Source organism: Oncorhynchus nerka, linkage group LG10 (assembly GCF_034236695.1).
Source record: "Oncorhynchus nerka isolate Pitt River linkage group LG10, Oner_Uvic_2.0, whole genome shotgun sequence".
Taxonomy (NCBI): domain Eukaryota; kingdom Metazoa; phylum Chordata; class Actinopteri; order Salmoniformes; family Salmonidae; genus Oncorhynchus; species Oncorhynchus nerka.
This window is the reverse complement of record NC_088405.1, coordinates 14,647,184-14,656,999: the sequence shown is the minus strand read 5'-3', so window position 1 is coordinate 14,656,999 and position 9,816 is coordinate 14,647,184. Positions and strand designations below refer to the sequence as shown.

The following is a 9,816-nucleotide window of genomic DNA, read 5'->3' as shown; positions in this document are numbered from 1 at the left end:
TAGAGAGGGAGGTAGAGGGAGAGTTAATGGGCTGCGTTTGTGATATCAAATCATTTATATTATTTGACCTAGCCCAATCAGATCAAATGATCATGACCTAGTCCAATCAGATCAAATGATCGTGACCTAGTCCAATCAGATCAAATTATCATGACCTAGTCCAATCAGATCAAATTATCCTAACCATGTCCCGTCAGATCAAATTATCATTATCTTGTCCAATCAGATCAAATTATCATGACCTAGTCCAATCAGATCAAATTATCATGACCTTGTCCAATCAGATCAAATGATCATGACCTAGTCCAATCAGATCAAATGATCATGACCTTGTCCAATCAGATCAAATTACCATGACCTTGTCCAATCAGATCAAATGATCATGACCTTGTCCAATCAGATCAAATTACCATGACCTTGTCCAATCAGATCAAATGAACATGACCTAGTCCAATCAGAGCAAATGATCATGACCTTGACCAATCAGATCAAATGATCATGACCTAGTCCAATCAGATCAAATGATCATGACCTAGTCCAATCAGATCAAATGATCATGACCTAGTCCAATCAGATCAAATGATCATGACCTTGTCCAATCAGATCAAATTACCATGACCTAGTCCAATCAGATCAAATTATCCTAACCATGTCCCATCAGATCAAGTTATCATGACCTTGTCCAATCAGGTCAAATGATCATGACCTTGTCCAATCAGATCAAATTATCCTGACCTAGTCCAATCATATCCAATTATCATGACCTAGTCCAATCAGATAAAATTATCATGACCTAGTCCAATCAAATCAAAGGATCATGACCTTGTCCAATCAGATCAAATGATCATGACCTAGTACAATCAGATCCATTGATCATGACCTTGTCCAATCAAATCAAAGGATCATGACCTTGTTCAATCAGATCAAATGATCATGACCTAGTCCAATCAGATCCAATTACCATGACCTTGTCCAATCGCATCCAATTATTATGACCTTGTCCAATCAGATCAAATGATTATGACCTAGTCCAATCAGATCCAATTATCATGACCTAGTCCAATCAGATCAACATCGTGATTAAATCTACTTCGTGTTCATAGCACTGTCTCTTCATCCTTGGAACTCAACATACAAAATGACAGTGTTCAGGTTCTGCATAAGTTCAGTATGTCGGCACCAAGCCAGAAATAGTCTAGATAAGCCGTGTGTTAAAAACATTACCTTCATAAGACAAGAAATCATTTCCTCTTCAGGGCCCTTAACATTATGAAAAAAAAGTTATCTAAAACTATAAACCAGTTTGATAACACTTTCTATGAGGTACATAATAGCATGCCTTACAAGTTCCATTGAAAAAGACCTTGTTGAAAGAATTGTGATTACTGGTGACTAATTGTTAATGTTGTGTCCCTGTTGAAGTTTTTGCTGCATCCCAAATGGAACTGTATTCCCTATTTAGTGCTCTGCTTCTAGTTAAAAGTAGTTCACTATATGTAAGGGGTAGGGTGCCATTTGGAACACGGAAGGTGATGTCCCATCCTCCTAATGCCTTACAGCTGTTCTCCCTACTCCCCCAGGGGTGACAGACAGACAGGCAGGCAGGTATTTGTTAGGGCTAAGCGCTATTTGTTAGGGCAGTGTCACTGTCAGCGTGGACATTACTGGACCACACACACATGCACTGAGACACACAGGCAGTGACACACACACACACAAGCACGCACATGTCCGTCCAAGGTGAACGGAGCCACTGTTTAATTGGTGGCGATGGCAGTGGGCCGATCACTCATCCTGGTCTCCTGTTGTGAGCTTCACTAGGCCCGCTGTTGCACACACACACACACACACACACACACACACACACACACACACACACACACACACACACACACACACACACACACACACACACACACACACACACACACACACACACACACACACACACACACACACACACACACACACACACACACCTCATCTAAAATCTCCTCTGACAGCACCAACTAGTCATGGTTCAGAAAGAACACACGTCCACTAGCAACACAACGCTCCGAGCATCAGACCTGGGTTCAAATACTTTGAGCGATTGCTGGAGTGGCTTCGCACAGGGTTTGCAGTTTTGGGACTTTTCTACTGGTCCCATTTCACCAGCCAAGCTCAATTGGACACAGATAAAGTAAGTAAAATGATTTAGAACAGTATTTGAACCCAAGTCTGGCAGGGAACACAGAGCTGCCTCTTACCCTTTATCATTAATCATCCCCCAAACTGGCAGATGTGACACCCGGCCGCGGATGATAGGTCGCCTCATGCTGGAGTCCCAGCTGGACAAACCGAGGCCTTTGTGATCTGCCAGGGCTGTATTTATTACTCGCCAAAAGGAAGAAAACTGACTGGAACAAGGAGGGAATACCTTAACTTGTCTATCACTTTCTGTAACAAAAAGTCTATGGTATTCCCTAATAAATACATCCCTCCCTCGCTCCCTCCCTCCCTCCCTCTCTCCCTCTCTCCCTCCCTCTCTCCCACCCTCCCTCGCTCCCTCCCTTCCTCCCTCTCTCTCCCTCTCTCTCTCCCTCCCTCTCTCCCACCCTCCCTCGCTCCCTCCCTCCCTCCCTCTCTCCCTCTCTCCCTCCCTCTCTCCCACCCTCCCTCGCTCCCTCCCTCCCTCCTCCCTCTCCCTCCCTCCCTCTCCTCTCTCCCTCCCTCTCTCCCACCCTCCCTCCCTCCCTTCCTCCCTCCCTCTCTCCCTCTCTCCCTCCCTCCCTCTCCCCCACCCTCCCTCGCTCCCTCCCTCCCTCCCTCTCTCCCTCCCTCCCTCTCTCTCTCCCACCCTCCCTCGCTCCCTCCCTCCCTCCCTCTCTCCCTCCCTCCCTCTCTTTCTCCCACCCACCCACAGGTGAGCCTGGATTTGTGAAGACCTTCCGGATGACTTGTGAAGACCATGAATAAACTTCATTCAACAGTGTTCTGGTATCTATGTTTCATTCATCTTCTTTGTACCCTACAGCTACAACTTACTGGATGAATGTGGTTTGGTTTAGTTTATTAGGATCCAGATTAGCAGTTGGACCAAATACAACACTTGTGTGTACATCATTTCAGAACTAGCCAGGCTTTAAACGCTCTGTGACAACTCCGACGTAAAGCTGTAGTCTGAAGATGAGTCAATGAGGATTCACTCTATACAGACTTTATACAGTAACATATATGTTTAGAGAATACAGTAGATGACCTGTGAAGCATCTACTGGTATATGCAGCTTACAAAGACATTATGTATGTTTTATACATGTTTTTCTATACAGTAAGATATATACGTTTAGAGACTAGATGACTTGTGAAGCATCTATGGGTATATAGTGCTTACAAAGACATGATGTATGTTTCATAAAGCCTTTCTATACAGTATGTCATAAGCTTATAGCTAGATCTATGTAGTGTTTCTATAGACTGTATGTATGCTATGAATGCTATGCATGCTAGTCAACTCTGAGACAACATGTGGGTGTTAACACAGCTGCAGAAGCCCCTGGAGAACCAGACTACCTGGTGGTATTCCTTACAGCATCTCCCTCCCTCTGAGACGTACACCAGAGATTACCCCCATTAATATTCTACTTTACTCACGTGTGTGTGTGTGTGTGTGTGTGTGTGTGTGTATCTGGAGGGCTGAATAGAGGGAGGTGTTCTGTACATCACCTGGTGGGCTGAATAGAGGGAGGTAATCTGTACATCACCTGGTGGGCTGAATAGATAGAGGTATTCTGTACATCACCTAGTGGGCTGAATAGATAGAGGTATTCTGTACATCACCTGGTGGGCTGAATAGATAGAGGTATTCTGTACATCACCTGGTGGGCTGAATAGATAGAGGTATTCTGTACATCACCTGGTGGGCTGAATAGATAGAGGTATTCTGTACATCACCTGGTGGGCTGAATAGATAGAGGTATTCTGTACATCACCTAGTGGGCTGAATAGATATAGGTATTCTGTACATCACCTGGTGGGCTGAATAGATAGAGGTATTCTGTACATCACCTGGTGGGCAGAATAGAGAGAGGTATTCACACTGTTTCCCATACCTCTACTCTCCTTCCTTCTCCTCCTCATCTTCATCATCTCCTTCTCCTCTTCCTCCTCAGCTGAATCTGTAGCTGTGAACTGGACCAGGAGGAGAGGTGGTAGTTAACACCTGGGGCTGGAGGGGCTGTTACCATGCTACTTCCTTAGAAAATAAACTGGTTCCCAAACACAGTGTCTAAACTCTGGTGTCCAAACACCCAGCGCGCCCTAGACCTTCTGTCTGATGACCAACTAGGGTCACCCAGCCACATAATAATACACACAGGCACAAATTACCTGAGAACACACCAGGAAAGGGTGACCACAGCACTCAAGGGAATGATTGAAAAGCTTCTTCTACACCCTGCTACCACGAAAAGACTTCCACCCTGCTACCATACAGCGGGTAAACGCCAGTATTTCCCGTGACTGTGCCTCAAAACCAAATGTCTACCTGGCCCACCACTCCACCCTGGACTTGAACAGTGACCAGGTCCACCTTCGCCCGGATTCTAAAGGACATGGCACTCAACCGCAGCCCCAACACCTCACACAGGACTAACAGAGCGTACTAGTCTGTGGCAACTTAAATGCCAGAACTGGACAAGAACCTGACATCCTCAGCACAGTGACAGCATTCCCTCCCCCATATGCCCCCCCTAGGCACAACGACGACAACATAACCAACAAAAACGCTGGGTATGTACATAGTTAATGGTAGGCTTCGAGGGGACTCCTATGGTAGGTACACCTATAGCTCATCTCTTGGCAGAAGTACTGTAGACTACTTTATCACTGACCTCAACCCAGAGTCTCTCAGTGTTCACAGTCCGTCCACTGACACCCCTATCAGATCACAGAAAAATCACAGTCTACTGAACAGAGCAATACTCAATCATGAGGAGAGAGAGAGAGAGAGAGAGAGAGAGAGAGAGAGAGTAGAGAGGTGAGAGAGAGAGAGGAGTAAGTGAGAGAGAGAGAGGAGAGAGAGAGAGGAGAGAGGCGAGAGAGAGGAGTAAGAGAGAGAGAGAGATAGAGAGGGAGAGGAGTGTGTGTGAGAGAGAGGGAGAGATAGAGAGAGAGGAGAGAGGCGAGAGAGAGGAGTGAGGCGAGAGAGAGGAGTGAGAGAGAGAGAGAGAAATAGAGACAGACTGACAGAGCCCATGTTCTCTGTGCTCTGTTAATGAGGGTTAACATTACACAGGGAAATCTATTCCCATTCATAAATCAGCAGGTCAGCAGGTCGTAAGGTCTTTCATTACCCTCCTCAGTTCAGTGCCATCGCATTGCATTCAAACCAGGTATAAATTATCAGTCATCTATGTAGCATAGTCTACACTGCAACAATATGCCTCTCCAAACATGTGAAGTGTTTTCAAATTATACATTCCCCTTTTTAGTTGAAACCTCAATAGCCAAACTCTAAATTATATATTTTGTCAATTTATCATGGTTACTATTATTAAAAAACACAAATTAAATATGATTTATTTGCTTTCTTGACATAAACATACCAAAACAAGTGCTTCACAACCTCAGTATCCATGCAATAGTGATATGAGTCGTCAAATGCATCCCCCCGACCTCCATTTCACAGAGCCACACTAATTACCACGTATTGATGTGTATCAACGACCTCCTCTAGGAGAAGGATGTGGAAGGAGGTGAACATGGTCTGGAATAGAACATAAACAAGTGTTCAGTTGAGTGTTCCCAGGGGATATAGGTGAGGCATTGCCTTGCAGTGGTGTGTGTGCTTGTGTGTGTGTGTGTGTGTGTGTGTGTGTGTGTGTGTGTGTGTGTGTGTGTGTGTGTGTGTGTGTGTGTGTGTGTGTGTGTGTGTGTGTGTGTGTGTGTGTGTGTGTGTGTGTGTGCGAGTGTGTGTGTGTGTGTGCGTGTGCGTGTGTGTGCGAGTGTGTGTGCGTGTGCGTGTGTGTGCGTGTGAGTGCGTGTGAGTGTGCGTGTGTGTGTGTGCGTGTTGCTAGCAGGAGTCTAAAGTGACACATAGGGTCTTAATGGAGCAGTTCTGCTCCCTACCTACTGTACCACTGGGGTCACATACTCAAAGTATCACTGGGATAAAAGCGCCTGCTGAAAGGTATTATTATGGCCCCAGTGTGAATAACGTCAACCAACCTGTGGTCACCAATCTCTGAAAAGCCATTTCAACAATGGACCCCATGAAAAGAGCCTCAGAATGACTTCCACTTTTCTTGAGTCACCTACCTTTCTGGAGTCACTTAGCTTAGACATTCTGTGACAAAGAGAGGCAGGTCAGTAAGGGAACAGACGACAGGGGAAAGCTTTCAGCAAGGTGTAATTGGTACGGTACTGTAATTAGTATGTGACAATGACGCATTATAATTAAAAGGTCAAATATCCATTAATACCACACATACGTACCACAATGATCCAGCCTCTATCTATTTGTTGACCAGAATGTCACTTGAAGCTAAAATATCCCCATGTTGTTGGCTGGTGCTATGTGACTTGTAACTGTCACTTGTTGTGTTCGTGACTCAACACGTCCTTGTCATTAGGGTCAAAAGGTCATTCATATTTGTGAGGATGACATTGTCTGCCATGAGACATATTTTGACATCCCCATCTGATTGAAAAGAACAGGTCATAATCAATAAAACGTCACAGTAAGGTGCAGAGCGTTCCGTTTCCCTGCTGGGGGGCAAGGAGACCCACAGCTCCACTAAAACCATTGACAACTGTGTGATGTTTTCAAGGGATTGTTAAATAAATGTTAACTATTTGGTTGTAATATCATCACCTCTTGTAGAGCCTAGTCAGAACTACACATGTCAGATTATTCCATGCAAAACAACAGCGCACATGTAGCTCTATCATCAGGGTTATACAGCAAGGAAATGTCTTTTCATGATCAGATAACATCTACTGATCATGTAATATCCAGGTCCCCAGTGTCCGGTCTGGAGTGTGAAGTCACAAGCTCTGCTGGTCAGCTGCTGCGTAGCAACCAATGATATACAGTGCATTCGGAAAGTGCATCCTGTTCCCATTGATCATCCTTGAGATGTTTCTACAACTTGATTGGAGTCCACCTGTGCTAACATCAATTGATTGGACATGATTCGGAAAGGCACACAGCTGTCTATATAAGGTCCCACAGTTGACAATGCATGTCAGAGCAAAAACCAAGCCATGAGGTCGGAGGAATTGTCCGTAGAGCTCCGAGACAGGATTGTGTCGAGCAACAGATCTGGGGAAGGGTACCACAACATTTCTGCAGCATTAAAGGTCCCCTAAAACACAGTGGCCTCCATCATTCTTAAATGGAAGAAGTTTGGAATCACCAAGACTCTTCCTTGAGCTTGAAACCAGGTTTGAACTCTTTGGCCTTAACTCCAAGCGTCACATCTGGATTAAACCTGGCACCATCCCTACGGTGAAGCATGGTGGTGGCAGCATCATGTCTGGAGGAAACCTGGCACCATCCCTACGGTGAAGCATGGTGGTGGCAGCATCATGCTGTGGGGATGTTTTTCAGTGGCAGGGACCGGGAGACTAGTCAGGATTGAGGGAAATATGAACTGAGCAGAGTACAGAGGGATCTTTGATGGAAACCTGCTTCAGAGCACTCAGGACCTCAGACTGGGCTGAAGGTTCACCTTCCAAAGGGTCAGCGACCCTAAGCACACAAACAAAACAACACAGGAGTGGCTTCGGGATAGGCCTCTAAATGTGCTTGAGTGGCCCAACCTGACAGAGCTTGAGAGGAATCGTGAATCGTCATGCCTAAGACGAATCGAGGCTGTAATCGCTGCCAAAGGTGCTTCAACAAAGTGCTGAGTCAAGGGTCTGAATACTTATCTAAATGTGATATTTCAGTTTTTCAATTTCTGAAAACCTGTTTTTGCTTTGTCATTATGGGATATTGTGTGTAAATTGATGAGAGAAAAAAATCAATTTCATCCATTTTAGAATAAGTCTTTAACATAAAAAAGTCAAGGGGTCTGAATACTTTCTGAATGCACTGTATATAAACCCTGGATTGCTGATGCTATGTATTGTCCAATGACAGGCTTTGAAGCCACTGGTCGGCCATATTGGCACGCCTCAGAAAAGCAGTCCTCCATAGAAATGAATGGAATTCTACAGTATTTCAGAATAAACGTTTCAAGGACAAAATGACATGTATTTAAGTATTTTGTTGTTGTATCGGGGACAGCAACATTAGTAGCTTCAAAAAATTATTCTTCAAGGACTTCAAAATATATATTTGATCATTCTTTATGTTTATCATTAGCTCACATAATATAATTATGTAATAGAATAAACCTGGATAAAACAATGTAGACATTAGTAAACTAGGGTAGCCTAGTGGTTAGAGTGTAGGGACGGCAGGGTAGCCTAGTGGTTAGAGTGTAGGGACGGCAGGGTAGCCTAGTGGTTAGAGTGTAGGGACGGCAGGGTAGCCTAGTGGTTAGAGTGTAGGGACGGCAGGGTAGCCTAGTGGTTAGAGTGTAGGGACGGCAGGGTAGCCTAGTGGTTAGAGTGTAGGGACGGCAGGGTGGCCTAGTGGTTAGAGTGTAGGGACGGCAGGGTGGCCTAGTGGTTAGAGTGTAGGGACGGCAGGGTAGCCTAGTGGTTAGAGTGTAGGGACGGCAGGGTGTCCTAGTGGTTAGAGTGTAGGGACGGCAGGGTGGCCTAGTGGTTAGAGCGGTGGACTAGCAACTGGAAGGTTGGAAGTTCAAATCCCTGAGCTGGCAAGGTACAAATCTGTTGCTCTGAACAGGCAGTTAACCTACTGTTCCTAGGCCGTCATTGAAAATACAAATTTGTTCTTAACTGACTTGCCTAGTTAAATAAAGGTTAAAAAAAAATACATTTCAGTAGCTTCCCAAGGTGGGTTAGTGCCAAGATGGAGACTTGGTGGCTTCAAAACAGCACAACCCCCCCCCCCCCATCTAGTGTATATATAAATTATAAGCAGCAACCTATCGGTGGTCTGCTTATGTTAATTATGATCGCCAGAACGGCCAAATAAAGTGTTTTTAGTTTTGGGCATAAAAATGTGTTTATTATGATCAAGTTTGATCCCCACTGTGAATTATTTCAAAGTTTGCTACAAATCGTGATATTTAATTAAATATTGATCCATTCTGACAACTACATTTGTCATCATACAGGACCACGTGCTGACAGAGACCAATCACGGGCCGGCAGGCTCACGCCATCATGAAAGCTCTACACTTACACCTAACTGGGTGTGGTGTACTATACAGATGAGAGAGCAGATTCAAAGACCCTGTCAAGTAGTGATGGAGGGACTGACCAATGTCTATGGTGTTGACAGAGGATGACAGAGTAGTGATGGAGGGACTGACCAATGTCTATGGTGCTGACAGAGGATGACAGAGTAGTGATGGAGGGACTGACCAATGTCTATGGTGCTGACAGAGGATGACAGAGTAGTGATGGAGGGACTGACCAATGTCTATGGTGTTGACAGAGGATGACAGAGTAGTGATGGAGGGACTGACCAATGTCTATGGTGTTGACAGAGGTGGACAGAGTAGTGATGGAGGGACTGACCAATGTCTATGGTGCTGACAGAGGATGACAGAGTAGTGATGGAGGGACTGACCAATGTCTATGGTGCTGACAGAGGATGACAGAGACAGTGATGGAGGGACTGACCAATGTCTATGGTGCTGACAGAGGATGACAGAGTAGTGATGGAGGGACTGACCAATGTCTATGGTGCTGA

General features: G+C 45.1%; 1 long non-coding RNA gene across 1 annotated transcript; it reads left to right on the top strand.

The window, feature by feature from the left end:
• Window positions 1-2,900: 2,900 nt before the first annotated feature.
• LOC135573550 (uncharacterized) lies at window positions 2,901-5,559 on the top strand. Its single transcript, XR_010464778.1, has 2 exons — window positions 2,901-2,979; window positions 4,154-5,559. It is a non-coding gene; the product is annotated as an uncharacterized LOC135573550 (long non-coding RNA).
• Window positions 5,560-9,816: the final 4,257 nt, after the last annotated feature.